Source organism: Pinus tabuliformis, chromosome 3_1, assembly GCF_031772625.1.
Source record: "Pinus tabuliformis cultivar Carrire ecotype Pingquan chromosome 3_1, CPIR1, whole genome shotgun sequence".
Lineage (NCBI taxonomy): Eukaryota > Viridiplantae > Streptophyta > Pinopsida > Pinales > Pinaceae > Pinus > Pinus tabuliformis.
The window spans coordinates 194,271,940-194,291,586 of NC_142301.1; positions in this window are offsets into that span (position 1 = coordinate 194,271,940).

Below are 19,647 nucleotides of genomic sequence, written 5' to 3' on the forward strand. Positions count from 1 at the left end.
GACTTTCATAAGTCTTGGTCTAGATCTTTCGTCTCTATGTCATGTATCTCTTTCGTGATATCTCTTTTATGATGTCAAGGTCATGTAACGGCCTATGTTGGTTTCCCCACTATGCCTGGGATGAATGATGTAATGTAATTGGTTGTTATATGTAAATTTCTGATGTATCCCCTCTTGGTTGGGAATATGGATGTATGTATTGAGTCTTTTGGTGATAGGAAGGTCCTTTATGATGTATAAGTCTTGGTTCTTTGTGAAGAATATCTTTTGCAGATCTTGCCTACAGTCAGGGGGAGCATGTTCAGCAGAACAGAGCAGAGATATCAGCATGTTCTCAGGGGGAGCACAGCCCTTTGCCCTTGATGACAAAGGGGGAGAATGATTCTAAGGATCTTGGGGTTGCCATCAAGTCCAAAGGGGGAGATTGTTGGCATTTTGGCACAGGTGTGGCGCTACAGTACAGGTGTTGTCCTTGATGGCAACTCTCTTTGATGACAGATCTCAGTCCAGACTACAAGAATGAAGAGAAATTTCATATACGCAGGTTCATTAAGCCCAAGTTGTGTATACACGCTGGCTCGCTATATACGAAGTCGCGTATACACGTTGTTTCATGAACAGAAAAGAGCGTACATGTCGAGAAGCTTCCCTTTGGTCCATGGTAGTTAGTCCTCGGTACTTAAGCCTATGTTTTTGACCAAGGTATCTCGACAGACATGTTGATCCCTAGTTTTGAAGTTTATGGTATTGTGTTACTATGGTTTTGGACTGTGGTATTGTGAAGGGCCTAAGGCTATATAAGGAGAAGAAGATCATTAGGAAATGGCACTAAAAAAGTCTTGAATATCTGATAAAGAAAGAGATCTAGTATGCAGGTTCTGGGTTGCTTGATCTAAGCTAAGGAGAGATCACACCGGTTGATGGAAGAGTAGATCTAAGGATAGATCGGGATCAAATGGTTTGAAATGAACTATCGGTATATGATTGATTATGCATATTTTTAGATCTGCATACTGATGCAATTTTATGTTCTGAGTATGACTGATGTCTGGTACAGCTGCAAGTTACGAGAAATTATTTTTAGATATGTAGGCAGGTTGTCTTTGGTAAAAGCGCGTGTATACGCGGGTTGGTTTCATTGAAGTAGCGTATATCTTTTGAAGCTTAATTTTTGGGTTGCAGTTGGGTCTGACTATTATTGCAGAAGTTCTGTAGTCTGCTCTGTGTTCTGGTGACTGGGTGTTGACAGGGTTTCAGCGGTTCAGTGATTCAAAGATTGATGATGCTAGTATGATTTGTTATGAAAATTGATGAATTGTGGTCTTTAGATTGTAATGCTGTGCTTCAGGAATATCTAGTCTGAAAATGTATGAAAAGTGGTTCCTGAAAGAAAGAAGATTGTAGGCCAGCACCTACGTACTAGTATCTTAGCTAGTACAAGAGCAAAGGGGGTTGGAGCTCCCTTCCAGGAGAGTCTGGAAAACGAGAGAAGGTTGAGCCTTCTGCAGGTTGTAGCCTGCGTACTGGTATAAGGCTGCACTAGTACAAAAGATTGTAAACTGAAGTTTCTTATTAAAGAAAGATAGAGACGACTTGCAGCAGGTGGTTTTCAACCACATTGGGTTTCCACCTTATATCATGGTGTTCATGTGTGTGGCTTTTGTGTGATGATCTGTTTTGTATACTACACCTGTTTACTTTTAATATGGTTAATAATGTCCTGATGCATTTACTGAAGATAAACTAACTGAATCATAAGATTTCTTGTTATACGCTGGTTGCTTTAGACACAGTAGCGTGTACATGCTGGTTCACTTAACTAAAGTAGCGTATATGTTTCTGAGTATTGAAAAAGTTTTATTGATCTGATAATAATGATTCACCCCCCCCCTCTCAGTATTATTTCCAACACAAACTTCTTGCGATAGCCTCCTTGATTAAAATATATTCAATCCATTTCTCTTCTTATTTTATGTCATCACACCATCATCCCATGAATTCCACAAGTTTGGAATTCTTGATGAAACAATTGCTTCCCCTCATGATCGGTGAATCTTTCAATGAAGATTCCATCAAAGAATCTTGAGGATCTAAAGTATCCCCATTAGTATATTTTTCCTTTTGATATATGTATGATGAACCTTGTACTAGATGACCTGCCACTTATGTTTTAATGAGATTCCCAAGAGATATATCCTTGACTTGCATAGATTCTAACTAGGGAGAATTTTAAGGATGAAAATTTATTTGAAGGTTTAGAAACCCCGACGAACCTTATTAGTCCCTAATATGAAAATCTGTAAAATGTTTGGTAATATTTTTCTAAAAAAAATGAAATTTAGAATGATTTTATATATTCTTAAAAAAAAATTGGCTATTTTAAGGGAAAAATAATTTTATCTTATAAAATTTGGCCAAATAATTATTAGAAATAATGAAAACTGGATTTTTTTTTTTTTGGAAAAGCATGGAAAATTAACCCATCTGCGAATATTATCCCATAAAATTTTCCCCGATTCTCACCATCTTTCATGATTCTCTATTATGATTTCTTGAGCTATTGCTTTCAATGCTTCTATGATTCCATGACACATCCCATCATTTTTCTTAGTGAATAATGATAGTTATATCTTACAATAGAAGACTTAGGAACTTGAGAAGAACTTAAGTGAGGAAGATTATCTCAATCATAATAGAGATCTCTTACTTCCTCATTATTGGATTTCTTCTTTTCAGCGTCCTCCACTTCTTCGGTGATATGGGCTTCTTCTCTTCCTCTTTTGTTATTTTCCTTCTTGATCTTAGGATAATCTCTTTTGTAGTGCCCATATTCTTGACATCCATGGCATTGTATCTTATACATTTCCCTTTTCTTTTTCCAAGAACCATACTTTGCAAATTTTCCCTTTCTTCTTGTCATTGTAGCATAAGCTTGACTTTCTTTAGCTGCTCCCACATCAAATTTGGCCTTTAGTCTAGATTCTTCAATCTTGCACAATGACCATAGATCCTAGAATGGAGTAGCTTCTTTATTCACATAAATAATTGAAGTAAAGTTACCCTACTCCTCTGGTAGTGCATTTAATATAATTGTAGTCATTTCTCTATCAGACATTACTTCTCCCAGATCTTGAAGTTGATCCTTGATTTCAAATATCCCCATAAATTATGAGGCTATTCCTTCTTCTTTTGACATATTCATCTTGTACAGTTCTTTCCTTAATGAGATGAATTCCCCAATGGTTCTTATAGGAATAAAACTCTACCAGTTTTTCATAGATTTATTTTGAAGTTTCAAGTTTGGATACATATGGGATGAGGAGATCCTTGATAGATTCTATGAAAATCATTTTAGCCCTAACTTCCCCTCTCATATAATTTGGAAGATATTGAGAATACTCCTTTCTTGGTTTAGTGATACATCCTTTGACATGTTTCATAACCTCATTTTCAAAGACATTCAGATCTGTCATTTTCTTCCATACAAGATAGTTTGAAGATCCAACCAATTTTTTTCTTTCCTTCCAAAAAGGCATTTTGATAAATTCAAGTGTGGACATAAATATACTTACTTGATGGGATGCTCCTTCTCTTGGATTCATCCATGATTTTTATGATGATATAGAGATTATAAAACTCCTCCTTGATGAATATAGTTTTCTTCAATAATGATCCTTGATCTCACATAGAGGGAGATCCCTTTTGATGGTGAACTCTTATTGATGAATATCAATGATGACTTCTTGATGATGTCTTTAATGGTAGGAATATTGTTTCAATTAGAGGGAGAGATTTCCTTGAGTCTTGATGACAACACCTTTTGATCTAGCTTCCCTTGAATATTCTTCAAGACACCTCAACTTCAAAATGATATTTTCTTTGATTCCTTCTTCGATATTTGATCCTTGAGTGTCCCTTGATAATATTCCCTTCCTTGAATTTGTCACCTTAGCTCTGATACATTATTAAGAAATATAGGGTATAACAATTAAGTGATTTATCTTCTATTAGTAACTGTATGTGAGTGCTTTTTACTTCTTTATATTAGGATTTTTGTTTACATAGGTTATTAGTGTTCTTGTTCATCAAACAATTACAAATGCATAAACCATAAAGTGATAAGAGACATAGAATATAGGCTATCAGGCAAGGCTAAAACCTCTCACACTTGAGAGGAAAACCCGAACAAATTCGTCTTCTTATACAGATTCCAACTGACGAATACTAAGACCAATACCCTTGACCTATTTTCCATTCCAAGACCAAGACAAAAATCCTCCTTTAGTCAATGATAGTCAACCTTTTGCTCATTCTTCCTTCTCGGATTCTCTTTGACTTTGACTTCCTTCAGCCTTTTCCTTATTTTGGTCTCCCAAAAATGAGAAACCCAAACTCATGTATAAGATCTTCTCTTATGCCTCGTTTTCCTTCTCTTTAGTAAGAGATCTCTTCTTTGGTAACTTGACTAGTAGTATACCCTTGCTTCATCCTTGACTTACCCTTCCAATAGGTCTGTCATAACTTCCATCCTTTCTGCACTAGAAAAATAGTCTTTTTACTTTGTACGTGTGAAGGGAGATTACCGTAAAACAGTCCCAAAAATAGAGATAAAGACCTTGCTACTCATTCCCTTCTCCTCGGTGGTTATAGGGATTCTATTTGATTACCTTCACACTTATTGAATTCAGACTTCCTTCACCGAAATTTTGACCCTGAAATAATGTCGAGTTGCCCTATATAGTTGTTTCCCATGTTAATTAGCCGACTTGATAGGAGGATGAGCTGACATGTCCTTTGAAGAGATATTATTATTCCTTTTGAAGCCGACTTGAAGGGAGATACTTATGCTTGTCTTGGAGGGCTATTTATACTTATCTAGTGACTCATACAAATGTAACATGCCCAAGAAGGGTCCTTCATACATGAAATAAACTCACATTGACTTTTATGAGTAGATGAAAAATTCTAAAGGCTTACAATGGGAGCCATCACTAAAATAAAATTCCTTGCTCATGAAACCCATGAGACAAGCATTACAATAATTTTATTTTTCTTCTTTTCATCAATTACATACAATAATAATTACACGTGTCATTATGAAGACCGAACCTACTTACCATTTTCAACGTTCAATTTGTTGTTTAAAGCTAAGGGCCTTTTCGATAGTGAGGCTAGGTCATAATTTTTCTTATTCATGATTAAGAGAAAACCATGTTTAATGACCAAATTACGTATTGGGTTTAGGAGGTGAATAAAGAGTAAGACTCTTATGGTTTTTCCCTTGGAAATTATCATGTTCCCAGTTCGACAACCGATATATAAATCAACAGTGGCAATGAAAGGTATGCATAATATAATAGGATGTCCTTCTAATTTTTCATTAATATTGAGAACTAAAAATTCAGTTGGGTATTCCAAAGATTCCACTAAGGAAATAATTTCCTCAATGATTCCTTCTAGTTCGATTACAAATCTATCAACTAATTATAGCACAATGGGTGCTGGTCTTGGTTCATGTAATCTGAGTAGAGCACAAGATTTTAATGTAATGATATTGATAACAGATCCCAAGTCCACTAGAATATTTGGGAAACTAATGCCTTTCACTAGAACAATAACTACATGATTTCAAAGATCATCATATTTTGTAGAAATTTGTTTCCCTAAGATCAAATCAGACAATTTCTCAATCACATGAATAGTGGGTGGCTCTTTTAGTTTCATTCTAGGCTTCTTAATGCATAGTTCCTTGATCATTTTTACATAAATATGTACATCTTTGATAGCCTATAAAAGAGGAATTTAGACACAAAGATTTTTTAGTTTGTCTATCAAATCAAATTTAGTATACATTGGTTGCTTGACTATGGTCAATCTTTCCAAAAATGGGGGAGAAAAAATTGTAAATTTAGTTATTTCTTGATTTTTGGTGTATTCAAAAGATAATTCCTTCCCACCACAATTTGCAAGTATTGAATATTTCTCAGGCTGAATTTTCTCTTTATTATGTTTTTTTTCTAGTTTCTCAAAACCCATTGAAGGATTCCCTATGGAAATTATTTGTCTTGATCTCAATCAAATTTCATCACATTGTAAACAGGACAGGAAATTATCAGGAGTATCTACTATTTCGACAAGTTGTACGGGCTTATGGTTTGGGTTTGAATTTGGTTTTGGAGTTAATTGTGGATATAATAGTGGTGAAGTATTTGAAGATAACAGGAATTGTGATTGTGATGATGGTGGTTGTGACTGAGGTAACACTCCCAATGGTTGATTAGTGGAAATAGAAGAGTGTTTCCAGTTTTAAGGCCGATGAGCCCCAATTTTTGGTACAATTTGGGCTCATTTGGCCTACTTACCTTGCTCAACCTTTCATCTTTTATCACTCATGCATTCATTTCTTGGTATATTCGTGTTATTTGTAGGAAGAAGGGCAGGCATTATATCTATGTGGCTAATACATGATGATTTCAGGTTTTTGGCATTAAAGAGAGCAAAAGACCACGCAAATGGAGACAAGGAGACAACAAAGGTGACATTGCGGGTTCATAGGGAGGTTGTCCACAGTCTTGATGACCTTCCTCGTGATTTTCACCTTAACTCCGAGCTCCAACAGCTCTCCCCACCGAGCTTAAAGGCAGCCAACGGATTCTACAGGATCAGCAGTTTGACTTTCAGTTGGACAGCCAAGCTCCACGAATGGAGTAAGCCAGCTTGATCTTCATTGTGTATAAATATGAAGGCCGTAGCCTTTGATAGGAGCTTTTTGAACTTTTGAACTAATATTGTAATTTCTGAGCACGAGCTACAACTCGGTGTTTGTTTTTGTAAGCCAGTTTTGGCATGACATTAGACTCTTGATTATGAATAAAGGCAAGCAGATTTGGATCTAATTCTGAGCTTTTAAGGGAGCTATAGCTCTTAGGTTAGGGCCAAACCTAAGAGAAATAGACCTCCTCTTCTTTGTATTGTTACTTGTTTCCTTGCAGCACTTTATTTCCTCTGTTTTGACATGCATTTAGAATTTACAGTCTGCTGATTTGATTTCTTGTATGTGATTGAGTAGGATTAGTTTACAGTTCAAGTGCTTTCAGTTGCTTAGATTAGAGTAGGAGGATTGTAATTCATTAGAGCTCCAAAATGGGTTGATAGTGCACTCGCTGCCATCTCTGCCTAGAGATTGGGGGTGTGGGCTGTACCAACCACCAAAAACGGAGTCTTATGCTTTCATGCAAGCTGCCACACATTCATTTTAATTATAGATCCATCCATGCATTCTGATCTTGAGCCATACTTCTTCATTCCAACTCCATGCACGACTTCTCTTCACGATTTACATTGTTGTTCATTGGTTTAATAGCACATGTAGCACAGGTTAATGGATTCTCGTTTTTGGTGCAAGACATAAACAATTTGTTTTATTTACCCTGCTCAGTATCATTCCATTTCCTTCTTCTTCTTCTTAACCACTCCTAAAGCCACCTACTCGACCTCTGTTAAGCTCGTTTACCTTCCAACTCTTCCATTGCTCACGTAGCTCCATTTTCTTGACCTTTCGTTGCTTCCATCCTTCTATCCACCAACCAACTTTGTGCACTCTTTCTCCATCTTATTTCTCTGCCCCTGAGCCATCATAAGCTCCATCTCCATCTTACCTATCCACCCATACCGCTCCATCACTTCACCATCACCCAAAACTCCCACGGTAGAACATCCTGTAGAAGTTAGCAGACTTCCTGTAGAATTCCTGAGTTTCCTGTAGGATCCCCTGCAGACATCCTGTAGAAGCCTGCAAACTCGGTTGCCGAGCACCTGAAAGTTGTGGACTTTTGTGGACTGATGCTAGGGATCCCCTAGGACCTCTCCTATCCCTCCTGACCTTTCCCAAGCTTTCTCTCCCTTCGCACCACCTCTGCACAGCCAAACCCTAATAAGAAACAAAATCATAATCACTCCAGCGACTTAAGCAAAAATACAAAAACAATGTTCTTTTCAATGGAAATAGTTTGAGTTCATGCATTTCACATCACTAGAAGTAATGGCATCATTTTTGGACATCTGCACTCTCACTATTGCATCATAGAGGTTAAACTAGTCAGATTAGGGTTTACTAGGGTTTCCATGTTTTGGTTGGCTTTCAGTTCATTTTTGCAAAATAGATTAATTTCCTTTGAGATAGCCTTCGTCCATCATTTAGAAAGCTTCTTCTGAGAACATAGAGAAGTTGGCTTGATCCCTAGCGGACTTGTGCTAGCTGACCAAGTGACAGCTGTGACAAGAGCTAGTACTTGTGCATACAGCACCGTCGCTTCCAAGTTTGTACGAACTACCAGGTTGATAAAATTAGAGATAGGAAGCCCCAAGAGTTGTAGCATTATTGCTACAATACTAGAGCCCACCAAAGGCCATATTGTCCCTTTAATGGATTGATTCATCCATTGGGAAGCATATTGTATATTTTGTGAGGTCTACATAGGCGAACCAAAGTATTGTTGATTTTTCCATGTGGGTCCAGGGTATGGTTGATTTGGCCAAAATGGTACAATATATTGTTTATTTTTCTAGGATGTGCGAGTATACTTTTGATTCTAAAAAATTAGTCCAACTAATTTGATCCAGGTGGATATTGGTGGCCACCTACCAGGTCCACCTGGACCCCCACCATTGTCTTTCTCAGCATTTTCAGTTTCCTTAATTGTAGCACAGTTTACTATTTTTAGCAGTTTTTCGGGTCCTGAACTTCCGGAGCCGTTTTGAGGCCCTAAACGACGTTTTTTTGGCATTCTGGGGCGACCGAGCCCTATGTTGCCTCCCAAAGTGGTAGTACTCGGATAGATCTTTCTAACGAGCTGTCCTACGTGTCAAACGGAGATCGTATGCCAAAGTTACGACCCCGGGAAATTGATGTACCAATTTACCCAAACGGGGCCCACAATTTGGTGTTTCATCTTCTAGGGTTAGGTTTCGGTATGTGAAGGGTTTTCCATTGTTTCTCAACAATAAATAGGCCTTCGAGCCTCATTGTAATACAGTTCAGAGGCATGTAGCCATCACATCTCTTCTCAGAGATAAGCTACCATCGCCCTAGCTAGTTTATTGCCATTTCTGTTTGTAAGCATATGTCAGTATTTTCCATTAATGAAATGAAGTATTATTTCCGCCGCATCTTTGTGTATATGGTTATCTCTGTAATTTGTTGCGTTCCTGTTTAAATCTGGATCAGTGGTATCAGAGCGGTCTGCTTTTTCTCTGTTTTTCTTTGCATGTCCCCAACAAGGTCGGGATATAAGGAGTTAGGGCTTGAACTGGTTGAATCTTTGCAAGACCAGCCTCGCAAATCCTGACGGCCTCCCATGGCGGACGAGAAGAAAGACGAGGGGGCAGGAGATCCCATCAAAATCTTGCTCGAAGAAGCGCTCGAGCGACAACGGAACGCGATGATGGACAGCTTTGCGCAGATCCTTCAGCGGCTACCCAGAAGCGGCGCATCGGCTTCCAGCAGCTCCTCTGGAAACGCCACACCCTTTAAGGTACAAGTTAATTTTGAAATCCCCATATTCGAGGGTCAGATAGACGCCGATGCCGTAGATAAATGGTTAAATCTGCTAGAGGGTTATTTTTCTGTTCATGAATTTTCGAGTCGGGAAAAGATTGTTTTTGCTCTTCTCAAAGCAGCCCCCCACGTCAAGGACTGGTGGGAAACCTACTGTGAGCAGAAGGATGAAAGTACTGGCTCACTATTTTCAGCCGCACCCACCTGGGATTCGTTCCGGGATGCCATCAAGGAGCAGTACTACCCTGTCGGAAGCTATGAGGATGAATACATAAAGTGGACCACGCTGTGGCAGGGAAGGGACCAAGATGTGCCGGAGTTCACCAATCTTTTCCATACCCTTCGCACAAAGTTGGGTATCAAGGATTCGGAGCAACATTTGATACTCAAATACCGTGGCTGCCTGCACAAGTACATCCAGGAAGAAATACAGTTCCTAAACATCCCCTCGCTCGGCGCAGCATACCGGTATGCCGTCAAAGTCGAGCAGAAGTTTAAACAAAAGAAGCGAGACTTTGGATCTGCGAATCCAAAGCAGGGGGAAGGTGCCCCTAAACCACAGAACAAAGGACAAAGCCAAGGCGGGACAGCCCAAGAAAACCAGCTGAAGCTGCAAGCAAAGAGCAACGCCGCAAAGCCGAGAAAGGACACTGGAAAATGGTGCGAGTTCCATAAGAGCTCCACTCACAACACAAGTGAGTGTCGGGCCAAACAGTCACTGGTGGCTGAGCTAAAGGTTTCAGAATCAGATGCATGTTCCGACTCTGAGTCAGAACCCGATAAGGGGTATGAAAAAGGGAAGCAGATCATTGATGCGGATCCCAGCACCACTGTTGCTACCGCAAAGATCCAGAAAAATGAACCCGAAGATCCAGAGGAGGAGGAGCGTCTCTTCCACTCCCAGATGTGGGTCAAGGGCTCCCCGATACAGTTCATTGTTGATAGCGGGAGTCAAAAGAACCTCATTTCGGCAGAGGTCGTGAAGCGGTTGGGCTTACCGACCACAGCACATCCACAACCATACACCATTGGGTGGCTTTACCAAGGGCGAGATCTTCGCGTGAGCCAGCAGTGTCGCCTTCCATACAACATCAAGCCCTTCACGGATGAGGTATTGTGTGACATTGCTCCCCTTGAAGTTTGTGATGTATTACTAGGACAACCATACTTGTGGAAGCGACATGCTGTGTATGAATCAAGGCCCCGTGCTGTTATTATTACATTGGGAAATAAGTTGTTCAGGATACCAGAGGTACCACCACCTGCCGCCATCTCTTTGATTACTGCAAAACAATGCAGTAAGATCATTTCCAAAACCAGGAAATTTATTTTCCTGATGATACGCCCTCAAGGGAAGAAGAAGACAGTGGCCGCGGCCTCCAAACGAGGTCCCTCTGCACGGCAGCTACAAATGGACAAGATTGTGGAGGAGTACAAAGACATCTTCACCTCCCCGGCAGGGGTTCCTCTGCACTGTCAAGTCAAGCACTCCATTGATCTGACCCCAGGTGCGCCACTACCCAATGGACCAATTTATCGGCGCTCCGTTCTGGAGAACAATGAAATCAAGAGGCAGATTCAGGAGCTCCTACAGAAAGGTCACATCCGTCCGAGTTCTTCGCCCTGTGGGAGCCCGATAGTGTTGGTACAGAAGAAGGATGGGACGTGGAGACTCTGTATTGACTATCGGGCGCTGAACAAGATCACTGTTCGTAATAGGTACCCGATCCCGCGGATTGATGACCTCCTAGACCAACTAAAGGGGGCGAAATATTTCAGCAAGATCGATCTGAAGTCAGGATATCACCAGGTACCAATTGAACCCTCAGATGTGTGGAAGACTGCCTTCAAATCCAAGGAGGGCCTCTTCGAATGGTTGGTCATGCCTTTCGGATTGACGAATGCTCCTGCAACCTTTATGAGGCTAATGGATGACATCTTGCGGCCATTCACCAACTCCTTTGTAGTAGTATACTTGGATGACATTCTGATCTTCAGCCAGAGTTGGGAAGAGCACCTCCACCACATCCGACAGGTTCTCCAAACACTGCGGCAACACAAGCTATGTGCCAATTTGGAGAAATGCACTTTTGGCATGACCGAGGTCCAGTATCTGGGATACATCATTGATGAACAGGGGGTGCATGTCGATCCAGCCAAGGTCCAAGTCATTCGGGATTGGCCCTCTCCAACCACTCTAACAGAGCTCCGCAGCTTTCTAGGTCTTGCCAACTTCTACCGCAGGTTTGTGTTGGGATTTTCTCATATTTCTTGGCCCTTGAGTCAAGTCACCAAGGGCGGGGCGAAAGAAAAATTCTTTTGGTCTGAATCTCAACAGAAGGCATTCAGGGAGTTGAAGGATCGCCTCTGCACGGCACCAGTGCTCGCGTTACCAGATTTACAACAACCATTTGAGGTCGAGACAGATGCCTCTGACTATGCTATTGGGGCAGTCCTTACTCAACATGGACATCCAGTGGCATATCACAGTGAAACACTTTCAGACACAGTCCGGAAGTACCCCACTTATGATAAAGAGATGTATTCCATTGTACAGGCCTGCCGACAATGGAAGCATTACATTTTGGGGAAGGAAACGGTCATCCACACAGACCACCGACCTCTGCAATTCATACAGACCCAAGGGAAATTGCAGAATGATCGCCATCAGAAGTGGTCTACATACCTGCAACAGTTTCACTTGAATATCAAGTATAAAAAGGGCAGCACCAATAATGTTGCAGATTGCCTCAGTCGACCACCGATCATGGCGCTAACCACCGTGCTCAACTCTTGTGGGCACGAGACTTCTGATTGGCCACTTCTCTACAAAAGCGACCCAGAATTTGGCCACACATACCAGACACTCTTGGAGGGTCGGCAGGTTGCAGATTTTCACCTCCAGGATGCCCTATTATGCCACCTCGGTCACCTTTGTGTTCCTTCAAGCGAGCGTGCCAAGATGATTTGGGAAGCACACTACAGTCGGGCTACTGGGCATTTCGGGGTCGAGAAAACAGTGGCAGTACTGCAAAACTATTTCTATTGGCCGAATCTTCGACAGGATGTTGGGAAGTACATCCGATCATGTACTGCCTGTGCCATTGCCAAACCGACCATTAAGAAGCAAGGCCTCTATACCCCGTTGCCTACCCCTAGTCGACCTTGGGAATCCATCTCCATGGATTACATGTCAGGCCTTCCTTCCACTAAGCATGGAAATGACTGTGTTTTTGTGGTCATCGACAGGTTCTCAAAGATGGCCATTATGATGGCCTGCAAGAAGAATATCACAGCAGAAGCCACTGCTAAACTCTTCTTTGAACGAGTGTGGGTGCACTTTGGGATCCCACAGTCTATCATCTCAGATCGGGACAGTCGGTTTCTCAGCACATTTTGGTCCAGTCTCTGGTCAATGCTGGACACCAAACTCACGAAGTCCACAGCCTTCCATCCTCAAACTGATGGCCAGACAGAGGTTGTCAACAGGATGATTGTGCACATTCTGCGCATGTATAACTCAAAGCATCCACGCACATGGGACGAGAGCCTCCCCTATGTTCAGCACAGCTACAACCGAGCTCTTCACAGCTCCATTGGCCATAGCCCTTTTCAGGTGGGTTTAGGATTCCAGCCACTATGCCCCATTGATGTGGCCATGCCACTTGCAGCTACTCACATGAATTCAGCTCATGTCCAGTCCGAAACAGATAAGGCCACCAGCTTCATTGAGCGCATCCAACATATTCGCCAGTAGGTCCATGACATTCTTGAGAAATCAAATGCCAAGTACAAGCAGCGACATGATCAACACCGGGTGCCACACAAGTTTCAGGTGGGCGACAAAGTCTGGTTGCATTTGCAAAAGGAACGCCTTACTGGAGCCTATCAGAAATTGAGACCACTTCGATATGGTCCTTACACCATTACTAAGGCTATGGGAGACAATGCATTTGAGCTCAGCATTCCCCCATTCCTTGGCCTGTACCCAGTGTTCAATGTGGACCACCTTCGGCCATACTTTCCACCATTGCTAGACACATCCGACATTGCAGAACAGCTCAAACCCACAGAATTAAATCCCGATTGCATGGAACAAGCTGCAACTGATCGGATCATGGTCACACAGATCAAGAACACTCGCCAACAGCATATCCAACTGTATCGAGTTGTCAAAGCAGGCCAACTCCTTCAGCAGGGCAAGTGGCTCACCAGGGAACAAGTTCAGCAGAGGTTTCCTCATCTCATGGAGGAGCTCAACGCAATGGGGACCATTGCTTCCTAAGGGGGGAGGAATGATCCAGGTGGATATTGGTGGCCACCTGCCAGGTCCACCTGGACCCCCACCATTGTCTTTCTCAGCATTTTCAGTTTCCTTAATTGTAGCACAGTTTACTATTTTTAGCAGTTTTTCGGGTCCTGAACTTCCGGAGCCGTTTTGAGGCCCTAAACGACGTTTTTTTGGAATTCTGGGGCGACCGAGCCCAATGTTTCCTCCCAAAGTGGTAGTACTCAGATAGATCTTTCTAACGAGCTATCCTACGCGTCAAACGGAGATCGTATGCCAAAGTTACGACCCCGGGAAATTGATGTACCAATTTACCCAAACGGGGCCCACAATTTGGCGTTTCATCTTCTAGGGTTAGGTTTCGGTATGTGAAGGGTTTTCCATTGTTTCTCAACAATAAATAGGCCTTCGAGCCTCATTGTAATACAGTTCAGAGGCATGTAGCCATCACATCTCTTCTCAGAGATAAGCTACCATCGCCCTAGCTAGTTTATTGCCATTTCTGTTTGTAAGCATATGTCAGTATTTTCCATTAATGAAATGAAGTATTATTTCCGCTGCATCTTTGTGTATATGGTTATCTCTGTAATTTGTTGCGTTCCTGTTTAAATTTGGATCATAATTGTTGCTAACCAAAGAAAATCATAAAAGGACCTTAAGGCATACTTGGAAGAAGAGACTGCCATTTCCATCATTGAGCCATAAGGTAGGCTAGTGCAAGGTCTTCTCCATCTTTCTTAAAACAAACTTTAGCCCTGGGAGGTTTGGAAAACAACTAGTTGAATGGTCCTTGGCACCAATAGCGCATACTTCAATTGCATATAATGGGAACTCTTTGTGGCCATGTTTCTGACGACAACATGGATAGAAAATTTCTAAATCTTATTATTTTTCCGCCTCTTTTGTTTTATCTATAAAACATCAAATTGTGTCATCAAAGTACTCAAGGTATCGATTTTAAAATTCTATAACAGATTAATTAGTTCTACTCGCATGACTCCTCTATTTGCAGCCTTAGTGGCTCTGCTGAGGGGGTGTTGCATCCCATTCTTAGAACTTGCGCTTCCATGAAAACACCCGATACACCGTTTCAAAATTTCATCATATTATTCCTTAGAAATATCTCCCTACCCCATTAAATTAAGTGTTTTTATACATTCATCTTTCATACCTCTTTTTATCACTCAGGTTGTCCCTTGGCTCCTTAAGGGATACGGCCGAGGTAACCACAAACCAATCTTTGGACTGCAGGTGCTAGCCCACTAGCAGTTAGAGAGGGCTCTCTCTTTAGAATTTAGCTTTGTTGATGATGATTTTAGGCTAGTTTTTGGGTTCAAGGGGTTTTGTTTTGAGTTTTGGTGGGAAGGATGATGCTTTCAAGTAGAGAGGCAGGGATAGCATGAAAGTTTTAGAACCATTGGGCGTGGAGTCAAGGAGTAGGACTGCTGGTGCGTTTTCTTGGTCACAAGAGGGAATATGGAGCGAGCTAGCTGCATATGAAACAATGATTCAAGCTTAAAAGGATGGAATGAGGGCTAAGGAATGAGAGGCAATTAAGAATCTCTCGTTCAGCTTAGCAGAGGGAAGGTGAATGAGCTCTATCTAGGAGCAGTGAAGAATCCCTAGATAACTGTCAAACATGAGTGAATTAGGGGAAATATGAGCCACAGGGAATTCATATTCATTACTAATTCAGATGAAAACATAAAGAAACAGCAGAAATTGAGCATAGGGGGCAATTAAACCAATTCTAAACTATTCATTCTTTCTGCTATTTTAGATGGTACTTCAATGGAAAACAAAGGTAAGAAACACTTATTGAGTCATGTTGCAGCACAAGAATTCCACATTCAATTCTTCAAAACATTAATACACAGCACACAGTCATTCCTCCAAGCTTTTCAACAGTCTTTGATTAAGTAAAACATCAGGTATACAGAGCGAGTCTCTCTTGGAGCTATACAACCAACCAACCCTTTAATCAGTGAATTAGGGTGGTTTCATAGATAAAATATCTACAAAAAGCAGATCTCAGATAGATCTGCTGTAATATGTGTCTTTAACCTAACATATGTCTGAAGTAAATGCGGAAAAATATCTTCGAGTTGTGTTAGGGGCCGCTATATCAAAAGGAATTAATGTGATGTCTTTATGGCTCTGTGCTGATCACTTAGCCATAACTGTGCTTTGGGTTTTGATCCATGCTCCTGAGTGGTTCTGAGGTGCATTAACTGTGATGGGAGAGCCTTGATTAAAGCTCCACCATTTTCTTTGAATTTGTTGGAGGGCATTCAATGTTCACCTGCATTGGGAAATAAATATTTCCATTAAAAACATTCGACTGATACTCTTTGTCGCTTCCTTGGTATTCTTTGGCACTGAACGTGCGCCTTTCTCACTTCTGATACTCTTTAAACTGTTGCATCGACCTTTCATGGCTGCTGTTCGGCCCTCTGCTACTTTACAAACTGTATTTGCCCCTTCCTGAATGCTGCGCGAAGAAATTCTTGTCATTTTGTGACTTTCGGTCCTGCTGGAGGCTGAGTCATGAAAAGATTTCCATTTTGGCCTATTTCCCTTAGCATCAAAAACTGCCTCAGATTTTGATTCTGGGCTTCCTGTGCTGCGATTTGCGCCCTTCACGCTTTTTGACGATGACGTCAGCATGATGCCAGCAGTGGGTCCCCGTACGGCGGTGACGTGGCCGGGTGACGTCGGTAGTACGGCCGGGTGATGTGGCGGTACGGTGGAGGAGATGACGTGGTAGTACGGTGGCAGCTATGTGGCAAGGACACGGTGGCAGGAGGCCGACGCAGGGTGATGACGTCAACATGATGTATTGCTGACACAAGACGGGGGAAGGCGGTTTCAGGCGCACCACTTTTGTGCGTAGGCGGTTTCGGAGGAGGGGGCTCCGCCACAGCCGAGAGGGTGATGCGTGGAGGGAGTACGACGGGAAAACCACCCATCTCCCGGGCGTTAACCCTCAGCATGTCGGGGCACAAAAATACCCGCCCACCGTAGGTCTTGGGTGCGCTAGATCTGACGGTCGGCAGCAGTGATAATGTGACGGATGGTTAGATACGGGGCCCGCGGCATTTTTTATTTAATTGTTTTAATCCAGCGGGGGCGAAAACTTTAGGAAGGTGGGTTTTTGGGTTGTATACAAGCGGGGTTTAAATATTTACAAGCATGACCTTAGGATAAGGGCGGGAAATGAGTATTGCAGGGTTAGGACTTAGGGGAAATGGTTGTTAGGGTGACCAGATGTGAGACTAACTCCAGGTTAGGACATGGAAGGGTTAGTAGTAGCCCCAGATGGACTACTATTTCCCAGAATAAAAACATATGGCTATAGTGCCAAAAGGGGGGGTTATTTAATATTTTTTGGGGATTTCATATAATTTTTAGTAGTAAATGGGGATGGGAAATGATATAGGGAGCTAGATAATAGAGTTAGGGGTTAATATAAAAATGAAGTGAAGTGTAGGGGGGAGGCTAAGTTTGTGAGCTAAAACTTGGACATTGAAAGTGAATGGAATGTGGAGACATGATTTTACCCAAGAAATGTGGCTTCCTTTCATAGAAGAAAGTCAAAGCTTGACTTGGTGTTGTTACAAAAATAAAGTTATAACAGGACTGGTTGGGCAGATCCCAAGGTCCTCAAGGGGATATTAGTGAGTGATTTGGGGAATGAGAAGAAAGGGGAGTTAGACATGCCTCTGAGCTCCTCCAAAGGGGAATTGCCTTGCCCTGTAATCTAGCATTTTTTCTTATTTTATGAATGGGTGCACTTGAACTTACAGACCCTGATTATCCTTTTTTCTTTTTTTCTGTCCTTCTATATAAATATACACTTATTTCTTCCAAGGGCCCAGATTAAGGGGTTGGGCTCCTTTGTTTCTCTACCTATCTGCAAATCTGCCAAGATTAAACTGTTTGGACAGATAATGATTCTCTATATTCTAAAACAAGAAATTGAAACCTAGGGAAGCCAAGATTAGGCTGTTTGGACTTCCCTTACCAAAAAATTCTTCAAAAATGGTTAATTTATCAAAATTGGAATACAGTAGTGGCATTTAGACTGGCACACTTTCATGACCTCTTCTTTGGCCTCTTTTTAGGAAATATGGAGCATTGCAGCATGCAAAGTATGACATATTTGGCATGTAAAAATGTCAATCATGAAAGATGAACACCTGTTGCAACAGGAGGCTAACAGTGGCTCCACTTGGGGATGGATTTTCCTTGTGAAAAGCCAAGAACAGTAGGTCAGACTGCCTTGATCTTCTATTGTTGCTGTGGACTAAAAAATTTCCTTGTGCTGGCTGCTAAAAATGTGAAACTCTGAAATAGGAGCAACCATCTCCTTCATTTAAATATTGTGAAATACATAGCACTGCCTGCTTTCTTCTGCGTGCTTGATATTATATACCATGTTGCTTGAGTATTGCCTTTGAAATAGAACCAAAACATGGATCAAAACTGATGTATCTCCCTTAGCTTTTGGTCTAGAAACAGTTGCTGATGTGAAACTAAACAATGCTCCTCTCTTATTTATACTGTTTGACTGAAGACTGCAAGTTGCAAACAGTTTCTTTTTACCATGAATTGTTGTGATATGACAGCATTACTCTTGCTGTTTTGCTGAGATTAATGCAGAGACAGAGCTTTTTAGAAATGGAATACTTGCATTGGTTGTGTCTTAGCAAACTTTGCTGCTGCTCCTCTAACACTCAGACTGCTAAAAAAAAATAAAACAAAGTGTTGATATATACAAATATCAATGTACAAAGAGATATGTACAGAGCTGCATTGTACCCCTTAAAAGGGATCATGGTAATGTTTTAGCATTCGGCCATTAACAGGGCCTTCTTCAGCAGTGCTGCCCTCTACATTTTTGAGGAAATATGTGTTATTTCCCTGAACAACAGAAATAACAAATGGCCCTTTCCATAAAAAATCAAATTTTGCATGTTTGCCCTTGTCTTCTCTTCGTGAGTCCCACCTTAGAACTTTGTTGCCAATGTAGAAATCCTCAGCCTTAGCTCTTTTATCAAACATATTTTTGAGTTTCTCTTGCAAAATTTGAGCTCTGTTGTAAACTTTCTCTCTGGTTTGCTGAAGATGAATGGTCTGATTTATTCTTCTTTGAATATCATTTGGTTCTGCTTGGATCTCTTGTAACATTTTCATGATAGGAGTGCCCAAGGAAGATGGAAATCTGGCCTCCATGCCATACACCAACTCATAAGGGCTCATCCCAATGAATTTCTTTGTTGAAAGTCTGTCTGCCCATAGGGCATTTGTGAGATTTTTATGCCAGTTCTTCTTGTTTTATTCTAAGATCTTCTTGATAATATTAGTTAGGCTCTTTTTAGATGACTCGGCCAAGCCATTACCTTGGGGATAATAGGCTGTGGATTGGCCCAAGGTAATGTGAAATTTATGGCAAAAACTGATCATCTTTTTGGATTTGAAAGCAACGACGTTGTCAGTGATGATCTTCTCAGGGCAACCAAATCTAGAAAGGATATTGCACTCAAGGAATTGGATAATAATGGAGTCATTGGCCTATCTGCATGGGATGGCTTCCATCCATTTAGTGAAATAGTCGGTGGCTATTAAAATCCACTTGTGCTGGCCTGAGGAAGAGGGGTGGATTTCTCCAATGAAGTCAAGACCCCATTGTTGAAAAGGTTTCTCGATTGAGATGGGCTTAAGGGGCAAGGGTACAACTTTCTTTTGCCCTCAAATATTTGGCATTTATGACATGAGATGGCAAACTTCTTTATATCTGCAA